General features: G+C 33.1%; 1 protein-coding gene across 1 annotated transcript in view; it reads left to right on the top strand.

Annotated features, from left to right (window-relative positions):
* The window catches only part of EPHA3 (EPH receptor A3), a 264085-nt gene that overhangs the window by 22863 nt on the left and 216164 nt on the right, over positions 1-25058 (top strand). The gene's annotated exons all lie outside the window — the stretch shown is intronic.

Raw genomic sequence — 25058 nt, 5'->3', positions numbered from 1 at the left:
GTGGGGAAGAAAAATATCCTTTTCTCACCTATCAAAATGTTCATAGCTGACACCCCTATAACAAAAGATAAATGAACAAGAGAAAAGCGTAACAGATTTATTTAACTAAAGTTTAAAGTAACATGGAAGATTTCAGAAATGAAGACCCAAAGACCCAGGGAAAACTGTGCGTTTTTATACATAGATTTGACAAAGAATGGACAGTCATAGGGAGTATAATTGAGCAAAAAGTGTGTCCTGCAGGGGTAATAAACTAGGGGGAGCTTAGCAAGGCCTATTTGTTCAGATATTTCTCTGTGTCTCTGTGTCTTCTTTCCTTCCCCCCAAATATAGGGTGGGACACCTATCACATGAGTGTCTTCAGGAGAAAAGGGAGGGAGAATTCTTTTTATGGCCTCAGGGGAGGAAGGCTAAAGTCAGAAATTGGCCTTATGCCAGTGCCGTATTTTGGGGTGTTGAGACCTGCCATAGCCACAGTTGGTAAGGTTACCAGGCACAGCTTCAGCTGCCTGCCTCCTTTCAAAAATAAACCACTCAAAAGTCAAATTTTGGTGAAAATGGAAGTCAGCTTTTGTTAGGATTACCAGTGACCTGAGGAGAGATGTTAGGCTCACTCATCTCTCCGGTAAACCTGAAGGAGATTGGCCACACTAAAGCCATCTCCATGACTCAGATTCACTGAAGGGTTTTTGAAGAGAAGGCTGAGGGAATGGAACATGGGAAAATGAAAAGCAGGAGGGAGGGAGAACAGGAGCAGCAAAGGCTTCATGCAAAGTCTCGCCAAGACTGTCTGGTTTCTGGTCCTGTCCTTGCTATTATCTCATGGTCCTGCTGGAGGGTGGAATCGGCCTATTATTGATGTCTTCCTTGGTTTCCCAGGGTCTACAAGTTTGCAACTTCAGGCTGACTGAAAAACAACTTTATGTTCACGTAAATAATGTCATCTTGCCCCATAACCAAGGTTCAGAATATCAGCTAACCATGGGAAAAGAGGAAACTCAGAGAAATGCACGCCAAGGAAAAAAGGATATCTTTTTAAAACTTTGTCTACAGCCCATGTGGTTTTAGGTCACAACATGGCTTCAGTCCAGCTCAGTCCAACAGTAAGACTTTGGAGACTAATATAACATAAGTCTACTTTTGCTTATAAAACAATTCCTTTAAAGTTGAATTCAAATGTATATAATTTAAAAGTGGAAAGCAAAAATTGTGGGTTTGGGCAGGGAGGATGCATTTCTGACTGAGTTGATGGACTGGATAAAGTTTTGTTGCTGGGACAATAAGGCTGGCAGATGTAGAGGTCATAGGTTATCTAACAGGTGTGTCTGGGTGGATGGGCCAGGTTGGGTAGGACTGGCCAGACTAGTGAAAGACCTTAAAAGACAAATTTATGTTGGAAACAAAAAGGTGTCGGAGGTTTCTAATAATAGTAAGGGGCAAAAATGGCATGCTTTATATGGATAGGTTTCATGTAAAAAAATATAAGCAAACCTTCTTTTGGAGGTAAATTCAAATTTAGGTTAATGGGAAAAATTTAAGTACTAGTGAGGAAAGATAACATTGTAATAATTTCCTTGAGCCACAGAAACCATTTCCCAATTTTATGCCAGATTAAGTAACAGAAGACAATTAATATTACAGTGTGTTGTACAATACGGTCCCTCAAACTTGACAATATTCAAATAGCCAAGAAGAAATTGAAGTGCTCTATAATTAATTCTAAACACAGACTCAAAATGAATGTTTTTTTTTTTTTTTAATTCTATACTCCAAGCTAGAAGAGATTAAGATAATTGCATATTATTTATTCAGGTCATTTTTAGTATAAAGAAGTAGGCAGATAATAGATTGAATGAACTTTCAATTTTACTGAATCATAGCTGTCAGCTCTCTTTAATTTCTGTACCTGAATTCCATATGTATAAGGAAAGTTGCCTTTCAGGGTGTGGGAAAATATTTTATGTCTAAAGATGGTCAAGTTGAGATTTCAATAAAATATGGTAATTTATCCCAATATGCAAGACCACAAATATTTCATATCTAAATATTATCTTAGAGAAACACAGTGACACCTCAGATAACACAAAGATTAGAATTAAAGAACAAAATAGCTTTTTTTTTGTCCTGGGTATTTGTCGTACATTCTTCTCTTAGTCTATATCTGAAGATGAACTATTTAGGAAATAGAAAATATTCAAAGGAAAAAATGGAAGGTCTTATTTATCAGTAGCTTTTTTTAGTTTATAATAGTGGCAGCACTAAATGCTGTCAACTTAACTGTACTGCTTCTCCAAAGACCTACATTGTCTCCCCAGTTTTCAGTCTTTGGCATTGAACTAGCATGTGTAAATGAGTCTGTCTGCTCTTTTTGCCCAGTTGTTAAGGCATGAACAGCAGGCTTTGCCTTGGTACTGAGGCTATTCATAAGATCAAAGCTTTTAAAAATGTTTTCATTGTTATTGTTGTTGACATGACTTTTTGCTTCTACCTCCCCTGCTGAGCCAGACCTAAAGAACTTGTGCACTGGCTGTTGTTTTTTCTCATGTGCTGTATTGCCATTGGTTTGAAGACTGCGAGGGGAGAGTGAAAATTATATTAGTTTTTCAATTAGACTTGGCTACAGATCGTGTGCAGTTTCTAACCAAAGACTAGAGTGTAGCATGACCTCTCTGAGGGAAACAGTGGAAGACATAACTGAGATAAATGAATGCATTTTGGAGTTCGTCAGCTGGAAAAGCAAAAAGTTAACTAAAGGGAATTCTTCTCTTATAGACTTTCAGTTACATTTTCCATTGTGCAAAAGAGATATTAAAGTTGCTTGAGACTTCTTAGGGTGCAAATATTGCAAATAACAAGATGGTGATTGATGTATGTTTAGATCCGTAAGTTGACATTGTCCCTAATATTTAAAGGGGATGCATGTGTCACTGAAATGATATATCAGGTGCCTTCCTTTCCATCTGAATTCATGTGTAGTCACATAGATGTCCCATGAAGCAGAAAATAAAATAGTGATGACTGGACTGCTTTCAAAATGCAGTTTTATTTAGCACCGTAGCTGGAATGTGAGACATCCTTTCTTTGCTCCAGAGAGATTCCCTGGTGAAGAGACCCTTGAAAGGAGTGGTTCTCGAGTCCTGCTATTCTTCAGGATGTACCTAATTCAGTCAGGAGACTATGGAGTTAGCTATTCATGTGACCTAACTTGGCCCCCAAGATAGTGAGTTATTTATGGTTTAAAATAGACAAACATTAAAAAAAAAAAAAAAGTTGGTAATTTGTGCCAGAATTTCAATGTCTTCTTAATCTTTAAAACTTTATTACTGAAACCACTTTGTGTTTTTACACGTACATTCTTACGAAGAAACTCTGTGGTATGCGACACGTTTGTGGTTTTATATAATAAAGATTTACCATTTTCAAAACATAATCAATTAGAGGGACTTAAGTTTCACTTTATTTTCATTTTAGTGGGACATTTTTTTTTTTTTTTTCTTTTTGCTAGCTCATGCAGTTATCACTTTCTTTTCAGGAGACCAAGGCCCATATGAGATGCTTGTAAACCAAATAAATAACTATTACCATAATTTAGTGACTTTTCTATTTTTTATCCTTTGGGAAGGCAAAAAATATGACATTTCTGGGCTTGCAACTGAGGTGTGGTTCAGTTGGAAGTTAGAATAGTAGAAGGAAGTCTCTGATAAGATGACACAAATCTGAGTTGTAAATCACAATTAATAGAGCTTTAAAAGTTTCACTTCTCAGGTAAACCAAAAGTAAATGATATGGGGTAGAAACTTAACAAATTTGTGGCATAAAAGAAAAATATTGCAACTGTGAAGTGATAGTAAATGACCGATGAATTTAAATATGATTTTATAGAATAATGATGGTGCTATATAAGCAGGAATATAAAATAGAATAAAAATTGCATTAATAAGGTAGTCATATAAAATCTTAATATCAACAAAAAAAAGGAGAATTTGATTTATACTAGAACTTACATGGAATTTTGATGTTATTAATTTTCTACGTGACAGCTGTTTCACGTTTTTTAATCAATAAAATCTTGCAAAGCTCTACAAAGCCATGTAGAGAAGTAATTACTTAAACTACCCAGTAATGTACTACAATTCAGTCTATGTGAACGGTCTTATTTATATTTCATTGTTTATTTTCTGTCAACTTTGTCACTAGGTAAAGTAATTTTGGTTGGTTATGATTTGAGACCCATAAGGACCAATAAAACTTCCCACTTCCTTCCTTGGTAATGGCAACTATTATTTACATCTAGAGGTGAATTTCAGTAATGTACACGAGTTAGGAGATGACGAGGCTTTCTACCATACTAAAGTGCTTGCATGGGCTTTGGCTGGATTGTTTTGAAGAGAAATAAATGCTCTCCTGACACTCACCAATAGCTTTGTCCAATAGAAAAATGTTTGTGGAAAGTATCCTCTTTTCTTGAATACTATTTTGACACTCAAAAAAACAAAAACGATATAACTTTTAATGGCAGTATGGAGATTTAAGACTAAGATCAAATACATTTTACATAAATATATTTACCCCTGTGCCAACATTTCGCTCATTGCTAATAATAGCTTCATAAGAAGTCCTGATATCTGAAAGGGCAATTCTCTCATTCCTGCCGTTAATATTACTGACATTTCTAGTTCTTTATTCTTTCATAAACATTTAAGAATCATGTTGCTGAGTGCCATGAAAATCAGTGTTGAGGTTTTTATTGGACTTTCTCAATCTGTAGATAAACTTATGAAAAATGGGTATCTTTTCTATGTACTATTCTTCTCTATAAACAGTATATTTATATATTTATTAATAGTATATCAACATTTTTCATAAAGTTTTATCATTTTTCTTTTGGGGCCTTGCTAAATTCTTAACAATAAATTTATGATAAAGAAGTTCAGTTTATCAAAATACATTTTAAGAAAGTGAAAAAAGTTACAGAGAAATTATTTTCAATACTCCTCTCTTCTAGCCATTTGATAATATGCAATAAGTGTTAGATACAATACCTAGCTCAACTATACATAAATAGAACTTATTTTTCCCAACTAGCTGTTTTGAGTCCATTAAATAATTTCTTATTATCCCCCCTCTTCCCCCCCCTTTCCTGCCTTTAGTAACCACAGTTCTATTCTCTCTTTCTGAAAGTTCAACTTGTTATCATGATTATTCTTTCTTTCCTTCTCTTTGTTTCCTTTTTCTTTCTTTCTCTCTCTCTCCCCCCTTTCTTATTCCTTCTTTCTCCCCCATCACCCCCCTTCTCTTCCTCCTCCTCCCTCCCCCTCCCCCACTTTCTTTTTCTCTCTTTCTATTGATTTTTTAGCCTCAACTTATGAGTGAGGACACATGATATTTCTCTTTCTGTGCCTCGCTTATTTCACTTAACATAATCTTCTCCAAGCTCATTCCTGCTGCTGCAAATGGCAGGATTTCATTCTTTTTTATGGCTGCGTAGTATTCCATTGTGTATATACACGACATTTTCCTTGTCCAGTCATCCCTCAATGGACATTTAGGTTGGTTCCATATCTTGGCTATTTAAATAGAGCTGTGATAAACATTGCAGTGCAGGTATTCCTTCAATGTGATGAAGGTGATTTCCATTCCTTTGGGTGTATATGCAGTAATCAGATTGCTGGATCATATGGTAGATCTATCTGTAGTTGTTTGAGGAACCTCCATACTGTTTTCTCTAATGGATGCACTAATTCACAGTCCCACCAACAGTGTAGAAGTTCCCCTTTCCCTGCATCCTCACCAGCATTTGTTATTCTCTGTCTTTTTGATAATAGCCAGTCTAACTGGGGTGTGATGATATCTCAATGTAGTTTTGATTTGCATTTCCCTGATCATTAGTGATGCTAAGCAATTTTTCATGTATTTTTTATATCTTCTTTTGAGAAATGTCTATTCAGCTCCTTTGCCTATTTTTTAATCAGATTATTTGTTGTGGTTGTTGTTGTTGTTGTTACTACTACATTTTTTGAGTTCCTTGTATATCCTGGGTATTAATCCCTTATTGGATAAATAGGTTGCACATATTTTCTCCCAGTCTGTCTTTTCATTTTCTGTTGATTGTTTTCTTTGCTGTGCAGATGCTTTTTAGATTGATATAATCCCATTTGTTTATTTTTTCTTCCGTTGCCTGTGTTTTTGAGGTCTTATTCATAAAGAATTTGCCCAGTCCTGACGTGCTGCCTCTGTATTTTTTTCTAGGACTTTTATAGTTTCAGGTAAATTTTTAAGAGGAGATAATTACACAACATGGGTTAGCCAGTTGAAAATGTGAAAACAATTTCTACTCGGTTTGGCAGTTGGTTCATCACATTTTGCCAAAGAACCAACACAAAGAATTTGCATAACAATCACAATAAAAACAATCAAGGATCAGGGAATTTATTACGCTAGTAGTGTAAAATCATCTTGAGGTATGGTGAGTGTAATTTCAAATTTGATAACTGTAGTTTTTTCTAAAGTTTTCAATATTATATTTTATGTCTTCTGCCTTAAGTCAGACCCACAATTAAGTCAGTCCTCAAATCAAGAAACTCTTCTTCTTTAATCATAATTTCCACGTAAGAAATCCATTCTTGAGTTTAACAACTCTCAGTTTATGGAAGTATTTCATTTTACTGTTTGTTTAAATGTGGACAGTTGTCATTCATGGCAATTTATCTGTAACTAATATAGGTCTTGGGAAGGAGTGTTGCCCAGGAAAATCTGTTAAATGGTGGTCTAAAATATGGAGTTGTTCTTTCTTTCTTTACTGTATTTTTTTAACTTCAACAAATTACTCCATGTCCAAAACCTTAAATGCCAAATACTTATAAAATAATTGCAAATATTTAAAATTAAACTACTTTTTAAGTATATGTAATAAACTCTACAGTAGTCTTGATTGTACTTGAGAGGGAGAGAAAACCTTCTAAGAGTTACTTTCAGAAACAGAAACCAATTGTATCCTCTCTCAAATAGCTAGGTTTATATTAGGTTAAAGAAATTATACTTAGCATAGTATAAATACATCTTAAATTTGGCCACATTTCCTTGCTCAAGAATATGAAGTAAGAAGTTACACAGTACGTGGGAGTGATTAAACATCTTTAATCTTTGGTCTTTCTAGACTTTGTAACTCAAATTCAAAAAGAAACCCCCATATGCTATATCTATAACTGTATACACTGCACTACGGAATATCAAAAGCAATCAGTCCTCACTCAAAGAAGATTGTACTGTTCAAAGTAAATCCTTTCTTACAATGAGTTTTATTCCTGAGACTAATTCAAGTAAATGAATTGAGGATAAAGACTCACAGAGGGATATTTTGTAAATGATTTCATTGCTTTCTATATTTTAAAATACCAATTGTATAATTTAAACAGATTTCCAGCCTAAAACATACTCTCCTTCAGAGGATGCTGCTTTCAGCAAATAGCCAGCCACGCCAATAAAATAATAGTAATAATATGTCTTAAATCTTTGGACCGTTATAAAGTTACTGCTGGTGCTGTCAATCTTAAAACTCAAAACCATTATATGTATAGTATATATTTTGACATTACAATAAAAGTTTAGGTTCCAGTAATGTAAAAGGTAGCTCACAGTAGCATTTTTTTTAAATCAACTAACCTATGTAAATCTATAATTTGGGATTATAGATCTATACACCACACAGACATTTATCAACACTACCCCTCTTTCTTGTGACCTTTTGAAAGGAGCATAATTCATCAAGAAAATATTTTTCAATAATCTCAGCACAGGATAATTTGCCTTTTTACTAATCCCCAAAGTGACAGATTGCATAGGTTGAGCCTCTGTGACTTGCACTACAGACAGTTTCATGTTTCAGTGTGCTTTACTGTCTTGCTGGCTGACTTGATTTATAATAGTTGAGGTAGTGCAAAATTAAAAATTAATTAATTTGAGTGAATTGGTAATAAAGGGGACAGAGAGGCTATATTGAGATGCTAATAAGTCTATTCCAGACCTATTCTGACCATCTGATCCTCTGGAATATCTAACAGCTGCGGTAGGAAAAACTGACAACTGAGCACATTCAAGGGGAAGGGTCAAGAGTTTGTCATCTAACCCCAGTGGGGCCAAGGCAGGGGCTGCTCTTCCCAAGATTTTAGTTCTGGGACAAAAAGCTGTGTGGTTGAAATAACATATTTGTGGGGGCATTACTAGAGAATCTCTGTACAGAAGTAGCGATGTAGTCTCAGAAAGTGAATTTCTGTGTTTTGTGGAAAATACTTCCTTAGCAGATTTGTATAAGGCTTCCAGTAACTGTAATGCTTATTTCACTGACTATTTTATTGGGAGAATGTATAATTAATGCAATTAAGATTTGTAGAAAAACAAAACTTAACTACTAGTATTTTGAAATGCATATACTAAATGTCGTGCAACTCTTCATGCATGCCTAAACTGTAACGTATTGGTATCCTTTTAAAGAGTGAAATAAAAATACCAAATAAGAATACTAAACAAGAAGATTATATTTTATGATGCATATAATAAAGAATGTTTTCTGTTTTATGATAGCCAAATATATAAACTATCTGATTGTAACATACCTAGAATAGAATGTTACCACAAAAATTAACATATCATTTTTTTTTCTAATTTTGCAAATAGAGCATGTTCATTAATGAGATATTTTTTAAAACTTCAGAGTAGTGTATGGAAATAAATAAAAACCAACGACATTCCATTTAGTTAGGATTATCATTCATGTCTGTCTGTCTAACTAAACCTTAGAAAAATAATACTAAAGTAATAGAAATTACTGACAATTGGTTGTCAATAAAAATAGCACAAGGCAATACTGATTTAAGTTATACAGACTGATAAGTTGATTTGAGACAACTGATTTCTATAATTATTACAGAGCAAGTTTTGAGAAGCAAAACTTTAAAATTAGAATGTTACATTCAGAAATAACTAAAACAACACAGCTTTTTGAAAATTAAATTGGATGAAAAAATCAGACAAAACCTTCGATTTTTTGTTTGTTTTAAAAAGGTCTAATTCATCTTTCCTTGTATTTTTTTTTATTTTCTCGAAGAACACATTATACACCTTTTAGCTTCCTAGATATAGTATCACCAGTCTATTTATTTGAAGCAGTCCAACATCTAACCTAAACATCAAAAACAAAAACAAACAAAAAAATAGTCATTGGATAACAATGTAATTTTAATGTTTCTTCTTTTGATTTCTTGTTTTTCCTCATGGGGAATATGGAAATGATGATTAGCTATTTTATTTACTCAAAACCCAATTACCTCCATGTCTCTGGTGGGAATTTTCATGCCACATATTAATCAGTATATCAGCCAACTTCTGTCGAACTGCTGTAGCTAAAAGTTAGGTAATTGAAAGTTGATTGGCATTTTACCCTGACCCAGTGCAGTCACCTAAAATTTACTATGGTGGTATGATTTTTACGTAGTTTAGTAATCCTGGAATAACTATTTCTATCACATCTAACACCACCACCAACAGCTATAACATCTCTACTATTTTCTATCTCTGTTAAAACCACTACTCCCTGTTAATTAATACCACTACGGTACCATTACTAATACCTAGCATTTATTGAGTTCTTACTTTGGGCCAGGCATTGTTCTACCACTTTTCTATATATGTTGACAAATTTAGTCCTCATATCAATCCTCTTTGCCAAATACTATAATTTTCTCCATTCTAAAATGAGGAAATTTGGATGGTTTATCTTTCAATTCCTTTTTAGCATCCCCCTACATGGTTTTAAGGGAATGAAATGCACATTCTTTGTTTTTCGTCTAAATGGTCCATTCTTTCTTGGAACACAAGTAAAAATATAATAACGTATTTCATTATGAGGTTGAGTTTTTTCAAACACAGGAAAAAATATATCTTAAGGAACTAAATATTTCCTCTAGTGACTGAATAATTTGATTTTCTCCCTGAGAGAGAAACTAAAGAGATCATCAAGCAGAATTATAAATCTCAAGTCTTAGGCTCCTATTGATGGAGCAGTAAATAAAATTATACTTCTCTGCTTTAGAAAACAAGATTAAGTTGTCCTTTAGTGCAATAAAACTCTGATTTCAAGCCTCGGTTGATTCTTTTAAGGTGCTTTCTAATCAATAAGGATGTGAAAGAAAATGCACAATTGGTAGTGTTGGGAATCCAACTTAAATTCTAAAGAGGGATGTCTTCCCCTAATTGCTGCAAATGCTGAAATATGAGCTGTTGGTTTTTAAAGCAATTTCAAATCAAGAATTGTACTTCTACTGAGACAACCATTTCTGCTACAGATTTAAATCTACAGACTATTCCTGTTAAGAAATAATAGCAATCATGTCTTAAGAGACACACATTGATACTGTTTAAAATAACAAGAATTACCATAAAGTTCAATGCAAAAACAATGTCCAATTGTGAACTGCAACATAATGTTTTAGTATTTCCTTTATAACACCTATTTTCTGTAGTTAAGAAAATAGTGTAGATAGTAAGTAAATATCATCTCACTCCCAAGGTTCATGTACCCCACTACTTATTCTTTCATACTCTTTTATCCATTTTATTTGGTAAAGTATAAAAAGTATTTCCACTCAGGAAGAAATAATCCCCCCCCCTTTGATGTTTTCTTCTATTCGACCTCCAACAGTGTTTATATGTATAACTCATAAATATGGGGGGCTGTGTCTTAGGAATTTGATTATTTTGCATTTGAAAACATGAAATATTGTCATAACATATTATTTTACATTTTTTCAATACTGACTTTACAACAGTGTTACATTATTGATACAAAAGCTTTAATTCTGAAAAAATTTATTAGGGGTAACCTGGCCGATAACAAAAGAGTTTAACCAAAGTTAAATAGGTTTTTTAATCTATAATAGAGTTAGGTTTCCTAGAACGTTTATTTATAGGAAGTCTGAAGGAATGTAACAGTTATATTTTATGTTTGCTTATGCGTTTAAACTTTAATTAGAGAAAGAATGTATGCTAATATCTTACAACTTAAAAAGTATTATTTTTAAAACGGCAGTGAGCTTCTAGTATCACATTGGTCACATATTTTTGTACACCCAACATATTTTAATTATTTTTTCCGGATAAAGGAAGATGAGATATATAAATTCACACACACACATACACACACACACACACAAACGGGGGGGGGGAAGAAGATATAACAACCACAATTATTTGAAGTTGATACAACAAACAAACAGAAAGGACATTGTTGGGGGGGAGGGGGGGAGGGAGAAGGGAGGGAGGTTTTGGTGATGGGGAGCATTAATCAGCTACAATGTATATCGACAAAATAAAATTAAAAAAATAAATAAATAAAATAAAATAAAAAAAAATGAAAAAAAAATACTGTGGCCGATAAAAAAAATAAAAATAAAAATAAAAAATAAAAAAATAAAAAAAAAAATAAAAAAAAAATAAAAAAAAATAAAAAATGTTCTATGCCATCATTAGTTCTTAAATTAAATACATTTCATATTATTTTTTTCTTTATTTCTATTTATAAAGATACTAATTTAGCAATTATAAACTTTGTATAGTAGTATCTCCACAAATGCTCATATGACAAAAGAACTAGTGTAGAAAATATAGCAAGATATTTTAAATCATCTTTATTTCTTTTATTAAAATATTATTTTAGCCACCATGGTACCAGTACCAGTAATAGCAATGTTGCTACACAGCTTCATTAGTGGCTGTAATTCTTTGGCTACATGCTGTACAGTTAAATGATCCCATTGGAGGTCCTGGCTTTTTAATTTGCCCAAATTTTGGCTATTTTGTTAAGCATTTGTTATTGAAAATGAAGTGACAAAAAAAAAAAAAAAAAAAAAAGAAAATGAAGTGACACTTTTTCTTATGAAAATGCAATTGAGCAGATTGTTTTGGGCAAAGTTCAATTGCAGTTAATTCTCCCGATGAACAGTTATGCTCCCATTACTTAGTGTCACTCAGGTCAGTGTAAATTATTAAAGAGGACTGCACAAAGGGTAAGTAGAGTTGGCCATTCTGGAAGAAACAGTTTTAAAAAAAGAAGAACGAAACCAAAATATCAGTGTCTGTAATGGTTTTGATTAATTTTCATTTCCCTGTTCCTTAAAGATGAATAGCACAGATCATGTCAATCCAGTAATAATTAGTACACAATTTTGAGCCACTTTAAAAATTCATATATCATAATGTTCTTATTTTAAGAGATGAATTTAAAGCTATTATAGTATATTGATGAATTCTAGAATTCTAGAATATCCAGATATATAATTATCTGAAGAATATTTGAAGGAACAATAGTAGAAAAGAGTAAGATATATCAGTACTTTATTTTTCGCTTAAAACATTTCATATTTAATAATCTTAAAAATAGCATTATGCTGTTTTCAAGTCTATATTCTAAACAAACCTCATAAAATGGCTTTATATATCTTGTTATTGGTTGATGTTATAAATATGAAAAATAATATGCATTCCCAATGAGGTTATTTTCACCTTAATTTTATGAAAGGAGAGAAAGAAATTAAAAGATCCTTTATGCTGTTTGTTCTGGTGAGATTGAACATATAGAGAAATCAAGTTGACTCCCATAATTGTGAAAATTCCTACTACAATGAGCAGGATTAATTTGTAACACCGTCTCTGAAGTGTGAATTAATCTGATGTTTCAGGATCATCTGGAGTAGATGTTAATGCCTATGTACATCATAGAACTAGCTACCCAGCTGGCAGCTACTGTTATCAGAGTGCTAGCCTTGCCTAGTTAAATGGATTTTGCCTCAGGTTAAAAAGCCTTTAGGGAAGTGAGTCAAAGCTTACAAGGACAGCTTTTCTAATTCCTTGCCTATGATGTAAGAGTAAGAGCATAATAAGGTTACTTAAAACTCTGCAATATACAAGATTATTTAGAAATACCAGCATGGAGAACCTCAAGAGAATAAATTAGATCCACAGTTAGGTACTGGCAAAAGTCTTTCACTGAAATGATGGAATAGAATCTCTGTCCTTCTTTACTTTTTTCCGCATATTGTGTGACTCTGATATTCAATTTAAACCATAGAAATAACTGCTTCTTTAAAGGGAAACCCACTGACACAGTGACATATCTTTCACATATGATGTGGGATTGTTACAATGATGCCATCTCCTGCATTTTAGACCATGTGATTCTAAAGATTGTAACATGGCTTAGAAACATCACATTTCCAATGCAGTAATGAAATTTTGAAGGTTATATTTTATTGATAATGCAGGATATAGTATTTTAGTCACTCAAAGACTGAAAGAAATCCTTTCAGCAAAATAGAGAATAAACTCTTGTGATTCATTAAATCCTATTATAAAGTGCTCATTTGACATGCTTTAGCTTTGAGAAAGAAATAAGGTAAAAAGTTGAAATTTTGTATTTTCTAATGAAACTTTGAAATTTAAAAAGCTGTTTATTTGGAAGACAGAGTAACATTGGATGGCTCCCACATCACTTCATGTGACATTAGGTCATAGCTGTCTGTACCATGATCCTCTATTGAATAGGACTGGCCCCCTGCTGGCCTAGTCCTTTGACCTTCCCAGTAGGTCGCATCAAAGAGTTTGCAAGGAACACAATAAGGTTGCCATGATTTCCATGGGTGATGGTAGTCCAATTACTTTATGTGTGAATTTACTGGATAACAATTGCCACCCTGCACTTTATATGATAAAGCGAACATACTTTCAATCACTTTTCTTTGACAGAAATTTGTATAGCAGCTAAGAAAGTAGAAATAAACAGCATCCAAGCGTTCTCAGAAATTCATTCCTACCATTTTAATTATTTTAATCTTTTGTTCATTTTGCCCCATATTACTGTTGAAATAATGAGAAAGTAACGTGGGTTTAATGTTATTTGGAACAGTGGCATTTCTTGCTAAATAATACGAAATTGAAGTTCTGGTCCTAGGAGTTTTTACTGATGCTTGACATATCATGTTATATGTGTATATATTTATATATATGGAGTATATAAGCAAGAGCAAGTGTTAGCATGTAGTAGGTAGGACTTGTGGTATTTGTTGACTAAGTCACTTAATACGAATCTTCAGTACCATTAAACCAATATTTATTGAGCATCTACCCTGTGCTAGTACTGGAGATACAAAGATAAGTAAGTCCCAGTCATTATTCCCAAAGATGTCCCAGTATAAGAGATAAAAGACACGGAGAAGACAAGTAAAGAAAATCATTTCAAAGCAATGCTGAAGAGATTTACAGGCACCATCTTCTGAGACTGAAAAACACCCAGCCCAAACTGAGGGGTTGGGAGATAATTTTAAAGAGCAGACAAACTTAAGATTGAACTTTCAGAATTTATAGGAGATAATCAGGCAAATAAAGGTGAGAATGAATAAAGGAATCTTAAATAAGATAATATGACAAAGTTCTAAAGGTATGAAGAAATAACAAGATGAAAGCAAGCGTAACAAGTATTTGGTATTGCTGAAACCAAATTGTGAGGAGTACCGGGGCAGAAAATGTTATCTGAGGAAAAGGCAAGACACAGATAATATAGTATCTCATAAACCATACTCAGAGTTTTAACTTTATTTATGTGTATGTCTGAGGAGATGGAGGGTTTTTTTTTTTTTTTTTTTTTTTTTTTTTTTGGTGGGGGAGGTGTTTGGTGGTTGGTATTGAAAGTTTTAAAACAAACAAATGACATAGATCAATGTGGTGGGGGGAAAGATAGTCAAAATTGGAGGTTATTGTAGTTATTACTTCAAGAAACGGTGATGGCCTTATCAAACCAGTTTTTTAAAACTTAAGAGAAAGAGGGAGACCCCCAAAGCACATATGACATGAAACCCACAGAAATAGGTCTCTTAAGGGAGAAAGAAGGCTGGATGATCCAGTTTTCTGATAAGAGAAAATAGGAAATGGGGAAGAAAACAGGATTGTGACAAAAGTGATGGGTTCAGTTTGGGGCATTTTGTGGTCAAATTCATGGTGGGACGTCCAACTGTAACTAGTAAGGAAACTTGAAATTTGAGTCTAAGTTTCAATGGAAAAGACATGATTGATGTGTAAATTTATGTTCATCATCGATATCATAGACACAGCTAAAAATCTGAAAAGTGGAGGAAGTTGCCCACAGAGATTACAAAAAGTGAAGACAGTGCTCAAGTAAAGAGATTACAGGTATTTTTAGTTCTTTGATGTAATATGTTGGTGGTTTATTATACATATCTTTAATTCACCCTTTCTGGTTTTTTTTTCCCCTTTGTCAATGAAAACACCTACATCTTCCCAACTAAAAAAAAAAAAAAAAAAAAAAAAAAAAAAAAAAAAATTCTGATATTTCTCAAGTTATCCTGCTATTTATTTAATTTTCTCAACCTAAACTAATAAGGCAATCTAATAATTTCTTTACATGAGTTGCAACATCTACTGCCTTCACTTTTTCACTGTAAAATCTCTGCCCATTTTTCTCTGCGGTATTGTATGAAAATAATGTTCTTGGAGTTCACAGCATGGGATTTCCAACTTACCAAATCAATGACTTTGTTTCTCAATTAACATCTTCTCTGATCTCTCTGAAGCAAGTGCTCTGCTGATCATCAGAGGCAGCCTAGAACTCTGCCTTTCCACAGCTCAATGAAATATTACCCCTTACCCCTGGTCCTTTTCTAATCCCCACAATATGTGTCTACATGACTATTTTTTCCAGTTGAAGACATGAATTTGCAATTGCCGGTATCCTGTCTCTATTTTTACTTCTCTTCTTTGATGTCTCGAATCCTTTAAAATGTCTTTAGAAGTTGAAATGAAATTGGGTATAAAAATAGATTTCCTTAGTTGAACCAGCATAAACAATAAGGAAAATGTATATATCTTCATGTGTCACAAAGTCCAGAAGTAGGATGTGTTTCAGGATGTGCTGTTATTGAAGTTCAACAATATCATAATGAACCCAGATTCTTTCTCTACCCTGCTATAGTCTCTGCAGCTTCATTATTGGAGACTGGTAGAAATGTGTTTGTTGTGGCAACTCCAGGTATTATATCCTGAAGAAGAGAGATTGTCTTCCCATAACCCTTCTAATGAATGTACAAATCTGGGAAAGAACCACTTTGCTTCTATATAAATAGATGAAAAACTGTGGGCACAGGCCCATAACACACAATATATATCAAATTCTGCTGAATAAAGAAAATAAGGAAATCTTGTTCTAAAATGAAGTAAGTACCTTTATTCGTCTATATGTCAGCCCTTGTGTGGCAGGGATTTCAATCTGCACAAAAAAATCTATTTGTACTCTAAATTTCTTAGTATCTCTTGCACTTAGACTTGGGTAAACAGCGTAGTTCTTACAAATGACCTCTGAGTGAAAGTGACCAGTGCCACTTTTGGGTGGAAGAAGTTAAGAGTCGTGTTTTTCCTTCACCTGCTTACTGCTCTTGCCATAAAGACCTTCTGTTCTTTTTTTTTTTTTCTTTTTTTTTTTTATTTAATTTATTTTTTTTGTCTGTTTCGTGACCGGCACTCAGCCAGTGAGTGCACCGGTCATTCCTATGTAGGATCCGAACCCGCGGCGGGAGCGTCGCCGCGCTCCCAGCGCAGCACTCTACCGAGTGCGCCACGGGCTCGGCCCAAGACCTTCTGTTCTTGAAACAATCTTCCTTGTTCATTATTTTTCAGAGCCTCTGGTTTTGTCTCTTTGCTCATTATTTTACATCACGTATGATATGAGTGGTCCTGGGACTGACCAGCTTTAGTATCTCACTTTCTTTAGTTTCCTATTTGGGTTTTAATTGCTTTAAATGTTGGACTGTGACACTCTATTTTTGGATAAGCTTAGGGTTTCTTTGTCACTATAGTTTCCTTCAAAATTTTTAGCTTCTGATCAATCAATTGTTTAGACATAGCCTTTAAACCTAAAATTTTCTGTATTATAATGATTGGTTTTTGCTGTGACTACTATATCTCAGGACAGTAGTCTCTTTTCAGAAGTAATTCAAATAAAAAAAATCATTCTTGGCTACTATGTTGCCATTAGTTACTCTCACAACCATGAAATTCTTCTAACACTTATTATCTGTAATGCTACAACATTGATAGGTACACAACTGGTATCCTAATATATAACAAAAAATGCTTTTGCCAATTGTTTGCAAAACAAGAGTTGCATCAGAAGAGTCTTCTATCCAGAAATAGTGAGGTCCTTCTGTGCTGTGATGGACCTCTTCCACCTAGGCAATTTCCAGTTTTTAAGATCCTTTAATTGAAATTCCTTATTTCTAGTATACATTTTTGAGTAAGGACACTTTTTTTTTTTTTTTTTAAGAAAGAGAATTGATTTTTATCTAAAGCTAAAGTCAACATCCTCCCTACCAAATCAATTTCTCTGAGCCACTTTTCACTATCACCAAAAGCTCCTTTATACCTTGCTTGGAACCGTTGAGGCTTTATTCCCTCACACATTTACTCAGTTGATTTCTTCCATCATATTTATTGGCCTTTCTGCACATCTTCCACCCTGGCTCAGGACTTCAGAATTCTCCCATGCGCTACCACAGTATTACTAATTTTTTTCTTCTACTTTTATTAGCACTACGAAGAAATGAAAAATTATTTTTTTTTTCTAATTTGTTGTTCTAGTCGTATTACTTTCTTATTTAAGTCTTCAGTGTCTTCTGTTGCATACCAATTCCTCAACATGGTTTACAAGAATCTGATCTCTGTTACCTTCTGTCCTTATTCTCAGTGCTATCCTGTACTGACCTAATACCTACACCAAACTGGAGGCCCCTCTGAGTTCACCAAACTATATACACTAACTACATGAAAATTTCCTTAAAATGTCCAAACCTATCTCAATGCTGCTTGTTACTCAGTCTCTTTTCTACTAACTTCTTTCTTGAATGGGCTTCTGGATGTAAAAATCCTGCTATACTTTAAAAAATATTTTATCTCTAATGCCACTTCTATGGGAAGCCTCAACTGATCCCTGTAACTGGGTAGAATTCCCTTCTCTCCGCCCATCCTCCAATGAATGCTTGGTGATATCTTTCTGTAAGACCGTAAACTTGACCGCAAGTTTATGTCATGTTCATCTACGTAAGGTCTGCAGCACTTTTTATGAGGCTGTGTAGTTAGGAAACATTAACAACAACCTTTCAGGAAACTGCTAGAAATATTCGATTTGGAATTAGTTGCTGGAACTATGACACAAAAGGTTGAGCCTTAGATCTAAGCAGTTAGACATATAGAATTGTGTATAATGATTTTGCCCTTGAAAATCTGAAAGTCTTGGCAGGTTCAGTAATCAAAGTTATGGGTATACTCTCATGAAACTATTGGACTGTTCATTTTTTAAAAAAATCAGAACCTCCTGGGCTGTAAAACAAACAGGAAAAACATGACAAGATAAAAACAAACCATCCCTCTTGAATTTGAACCTGTAGGAAATCACATCTTTTCAAGATTTTTTAATCTTTCCAACAGATTACGGTTATTTCTCTAAAGAAGGATATTAATATAATAACTTATGGAAAGTGATAAATATTTCAATCACAGTAACAATTCTGAGCCAAATTAATTTATCACATATAAACATTGAAAATGATATATGAGCAAGGTTCTTAAAATTTATGAAGACATGTTATGTGTTAGACATGTTTTCTATAATATTGCAACCCTGAATTAATAATTAATAAGCATAGAAACCATAATTCAGAGATATTAAGTAATTTATTCAAGGTAATGCAATCAGTAAAAGGTACAACTCTGATTTAAACACAAATCAATCTGATTACTGAACTCATGATCTTTCAACTGTCACATGATTATAAAGATAAAATACTTTAAGTAATCAATATGATTCACAATAATATCCAAATAGCATTTTCATTTTATAACAATTTGAAGTTTTATTAATTTTTCTTACACAGAAGGAGTTAATCCATTGGCATTTCTTGATTTACTCCAGGATATGTTTCTAGATCCTGTGTGTGGATGAAAAAATTCAAATTGATTAACATTACGGCCATACATTCAATTTAGTCAAAAAATGTAATGAGGCATTTTATCATTTCAAGTATCTCAGGGTATCTCTATTTTAGTATATTATGTATGTTCATTGTTAATTGCAGTGTTTTGTTTTGTTTTACTTTTTAAATAGAACATACATGGATAAAAATGATTTTGGCATATACAGACTAAGGGAAAGAAAATCATGAATTATACTTTGAGTCTTAGTTTCTATAGATCTCCTATTCAGGAATAATAAATTATGAAGGAAAAATATGTCATAGGTATAGGAACATTTTTTAAAAAGAAATATGTAATATTTGCAGAGTAAATGTGATTCCGTATATTTCTTATACTGTAAACCATTTCCAAATTTCCACATATGCTTACCAAGAACAATGATAATTAATGTTTCATTGAATTCTTTGAGAAATGTTGAATTCCAGGATTGGCTTGGACCATATCTAAATTCCAGAAGAAGTGAGAATATTTTATATTTTTGGCTATTTGTGTTAAAAAAAAATCTTCAAGTGCAGATGCAAAATAGATTTGATTAAAAAAAAAACTATATGCCACTTATCAGTTGTTCCTGCAGCGTTTTTTTTTTTTTTTTTTTTTTTTTTGGATACTTTCCAAAGTTGCTAATAATTAGGAAACATTGAACTTTTTGTCCATTCATATTTTTAAAATATTAATACTGTTACTTTAATAAATGTCAAGAGCAGGTATAATATGGTTTGTTTAGGGAGTTCATTGTTCACCATTTTATAAACCTATATAGGTATATAAAGATTATATATATATATAATATCATGTTTTATTAAATATAATCTTTATATATTTAATATAACATTAGATTTATATATATATTTCCTTTAATTTAATGTAATGGTATAAAAATCAAAATAGTTTAGGTAAAACGTTGATTGAATTTAGTTCCTTTAACCGGTTTACTTTCAACTTACTTTACTTCTCCCTGCCCCGAGTTTAGTCATTCCCCATTGCCAAATGTCATTTGGTTATTCCCAGCAACAGGGAAAGATTTATGCATTGACAAGTCGAGAGGTGAAACACTGGTTAAAAGAGTTCTGCAAATGATACTTCTGATCTCAGCTGGAGTTATAACCTCCCATTAAAAAAAAAAAAAAAAGGCAGAGTTTTCCCTGTTAACAACTACAAACTGTATGCTATAGTATTTTATCCTTTTTTTTTTTTTTTTTTTTCTTTTCTTTTTCTGATGACTAACTATACATCACTTTAGGGACAAAATTCCTCAAGGACATAACAGATATGTATACAGTATATCTATATTTGGGAAACTCTTGAGGTTTTCTTTGAAAAAAATGCATTTATGAGATGGAAAGATACATACAATTCACATGCACACCATGCTCTCCTCCCCACCTCAAAGCTACTCTTTCTTCTAAAATGAGAGATTGAAAGTCTTCAGAAGCATGCCTGGGACTTAGGACAGGATTTTATCCTTAGAGCACTCCCTACCTTCCTTTAGCCTCTATGAAGACATGTAATATAGCTTGAACTTTAAACTGTATGCACATATTTATTAGAAAGAAATACTCAGGCAGCAGGTCGAGACAGTTGCAATTTCTTCCAAAAATGCGAACTTAAAATACTATTTTAAAGAAATATGAACAATTTAGGAAGATGAGCCTGTCTGTACACTTTCTTAAACATCAACTTCATCTCACATTGGCTTACACAATGAATATAATCAGTTCATGGGGCAGTTTCTGACTCAAGAAAAACTCAAAATGAAGAATGTTATCTGATTTGAAATTATAGTTTGTGGTTAGTTTATTTGAAATAGAAAAAAAATAGACTTTTTTTTTAACAGTAGCAAAGCACGTGATATGGTGAGTTCATGGCCTTGCATTTTAGTTATTGTAGGAGTTGAAATACCTACTTCTATTCCATACTTTAAATACTATAAATTTTAGGGGGGAAAAATTACAGAAAAGAAAAAGAAAGGTTCATATCCTCAGTTTGAACCTCCATAAATAATATCAAATAAATCCAATTGCTTGACCATCTACCCCTACAATTTGATAGAAAATAATACTGGCCATCACATCCTGGGCATGAGTGGTGACAATCAGCTTTGTATCTCATGAATATTCACAACCAATAAAAAAATGGTACTTAGAAAATAAATAAATAAATAAAAATAAAAAAACAAAAAATAGAAAATAATACTAGAAAACAAAAAACAGTTTTTTTACTTCCCTTTTAACCCTCTGAATTTATATGCTTCTAAAGTATATCTAAGTAATCTAAAGATGATTTAAAGTACGCAGGAGCATGTGCATAGGTTATATGCAAATACTACACCATTTTATATCAGAACTTGAGCGTATGTGGATTTTATTATCTGCAGGGGTCCTGGAAGCAATCCCCCACAGATGCTGAGGGATGACTGTAATGGAGTGTCTGATGAATACTGAATTTTTTGCTATAACAGTTTAAAATTTCCTATCTGTATCGCCTAAACTCTATATAAGTAAAACAAAATCTTTTAATATACTTAGGCCATCTTTCAAAGTGCGAATATCCCACTTATAAATGTCCCTTAATTACTAATGGTCAGAAGATCTAGAGGATTCATTGCACAGAACTGGCAAGAGATCTCATTTCTGAACTAATAAAGGTTTTCCTAAGGGGAAGGTATGTTTTAAATATTGTTCAGTAACTTGAGTTGAACTGGATTGTTCTATTTCCTGGACAATATAGCATGGGGTAAAAGAGGATGATAGGAAAAGGAGATTTCATTATTTTGTATTTATAAGATATTTTCCCATAGAAATCTACTTAACCCAGGTCTTCAAACCCAGTAGAGTTGTTTAGTTGTTCAAATACGTAGCAGGAAAACATAATTATGAGCTTGCCTCAGAATCTTCTTTTATAACAATATGTCAATGGAAAACTATTTTCTGGGATCCAAATAATTAACTTATAAAAGAATTTTCAGATCAGAAATTTAACAAAGAACTCACTTGCATAGCAAATATTTTTGTAAAAAAAATTAGGAAATATTTAGATATTAGGAAATTCTTATACATAGCACATACCTTTAAACTTTATTTTGGGAACACCTCACCTTAAAATAGAAGACTATGGTAGCATGTTATCACATGTATGACTATGCAGTTCATTATCAACAGTAGACTTTTTTTTTTTTTTTTTGCATTTGCCATTCTGACATTCTTGCTTTAACTTTAGTTTTCTATACCAGCGCCACCTTTAATCATTCTGTTTATTTGGAACTTCCCTTAAATTAAGGCTTGGCAAACAATGGCCAGCAGGCTAAATTCTGCCCACACCTGTTTTTGTAAATACAGTTTTATTGAAGCACAGACATGTTAATTTGTTTATATATTTTCCGAGGCTGCTTTCACACTATGACTGCAGTAGTTGCAACAGAGGCCATATGGCCTGTAAAGCCTAAACTATTTACTATCTGGCTTTTTACCAAAAAAGTTTTTCCACCTCTACCTTAAATAAAACTCTATGATCTAGTCCTCTAAGTAAGTCCCTAGACATGTTCAATGAGGGCTAAAGGAATTTCTTGTCCATGCATGACTTTCAAACCCAGAGTCTTGCTGAGGACCCTGACAAAAAATCTAATTCAATAGCAAATGTTGAGCACTGAGTTTGTCGTTCAATCATTTTTGTCTTCCTTTTATACAGAAATCTATTGTTTAAACAGTGGGAATACCCATGGCAAATCACTTTATACCATATGGTAACAAATCTGAATCTGTGTTAATCTGAATATATATGAGCACATCCCCTTTCAGGAAAAATGAGGATGTTGTTAATAGATGAATCCCTTTCACAATATAATAGTGCTTTTCTTACTGATATGGATTATAAATATTAAAAGGAGAGTTTACTGTTCTAAGTGTGTGAGTATGTGTACACACGTAATACTGATGACAATGAAACTGGATGTTTCAAAGGCTAAATTATTTCACCATGTTTGAGCATGTTCAAATGGCTTGAGAAGCAAATAAAAACACACAACCCTAATTACTGACCTTTCCCCCAAACCCACTCCACTCCGCAAAATTCCATCTTTTGGGGTTTTCTTTCACATTTAAATACAAGTTTAATATAATTTACTTAATTTATTTACAAAGCCTTTTTTACTCAAAACGTTTTGTATTTGTTTGGATAGTTTCTTTTAATTAATTTTTTATTGAAACAAATTGATTATACGTATTTGTGGGGTATTTGTGTGAACTATATTTCAACACATGTATACAATGTGTAATGATCTAATCAGAGTAATTACCATATATCATTGCAAAACATAATAATTTCTTTGTGATGTGAATGTTCAATCTCTCCAGTCATTTGATAGCATGCAATAAATCATTATTAATTACAGATACCTGGGTCAACTTATACTAATGGAACTCACTTTTTCTCTCTAACCTTCTAGCTGTTAAGGACAAAAACCTTGAGGCACTTTCTCTTTCTGTTAGACTCTACATCCAATCTATAAAGAAATCTACCTTTATAATGTAGACAAATCCAACCACTTCCTACTGTGTAGACTCATATTACCCTGGTCCCAGTCAGCTTCATCTCTTGCCAAGATCATAATGACTCCCTGACTCATCTCCTTGCTTCCACTGCAGGTACTTCCCCTGCTGCTCCCTTCTCAAAACAATTAAAGTGATCTTTACCACTCCCCAACAAGACGAATTAGGGACTTTTGGAGAAATAGTTGATTCCACATCTGAAGCAGAGAAAGATCGAGGTGACCCTTGAGTATCTTAGAAAGCCAGAAATAGTTTGAAGACTAATGGGAACATGGCAAAGGACACAGGGGCTGGAAGTGGCTCCCCACTGGCCAAACTTAGAATAATTCAACTAACAGCAACAACAACAACAACAAAATTATGGAAAAGGAATGGAGCATGTTAAATAATAATAAAAGTAGCAATTAGCATGACAACAGTAATACTAATATCAATATTATAAAAAAATCTTTGAGTTCACATTGATACTAAATAAAAGGTAGTAAGGGTTAGAAGAAAGAAAGCACATCTTTACAGAGTCTTAGTTGGTAAATGCATGAGATTTCACCAACTAATGTAATAGTTAATATAAGTAAGCATCATTGGTGCTAAAACCACTGAGTTAAAGGTGCTGAGAAACAGAAATAGAATATTTACATTGACTCTAGGTATCACTCCACAGATTTTTTAAAAAATCCATTACAAAGGGAAGAATTATCTTTGCAAGGGAGAGATCTAAGGAAACTACTCTAACCTATTCAACGAATTTAACAGCATTCATGAAACAAACTCTCACTATATGCCTCATGATGTGATGCAGTAGGAAGTACACAAGTCACTTATTTCAAGGAAATATCCAGTCAAAATTTAATCATGAGGAAATAATCAGACAGATCCATCCATATTGTGGGATATTCAACAAGCAACAAGCCTGGCTCTTCAATGTCCGAAAGACAAAAAGAGGGTGGGGGTGAGAGGCAGATATATTTGTCTAGAATAGAGAAGACAAGAAATTTCAACTAAGTGGGATGTGTGATCTTGATTGGGTTTTTGATTTAAAAAATTTTAAAGAAGGTACTTAAAACAACTAGATAAATTTATGTGGTTATATATTAGATAATATAGTGTCAATGTTAATTTGGGGGGTTGTGATAATACTGTTGTGCTTAAGAAAAGAATGCCTTTCTCCTTAAATAATACATGTATTTAGTAGTAATTGCTATTATGTATGCTAATTGCTTCAAATGGCTGACCAAAAAGAGAAAAAAGAACAGCAACAAGAACAAATCTGTATAATCTATATAGAAAGATGAAGCAAATAAAGTAAAATGTCAATATTTGGAAATATAGATACAAAGAAAAACAGGGGTCCATTTCATTGTTTCACATGATTTAAACATTCTATAGATATGAATCTTTTAAAGTACAATGTCAAAATAAATACATACA

This window comes from Cynocephalus volans, chromosome 1 (genome assembly GCF_027409185.1).
Source record: "Cynocephalus volans isolate mCynVol1 chromosome 1, mCynVol1.pri, whole genome shotgun sequence".
Lineage (NCBI taxonomy): Eukaryota > Metazoa > Chordata > Mammalia > Dermoptera > Cynocephalidae > Cynocephalus > Cynocephalus volans.
This window is presented reverse-complemented; position numbering and strand designations above follow the sequence as displayed.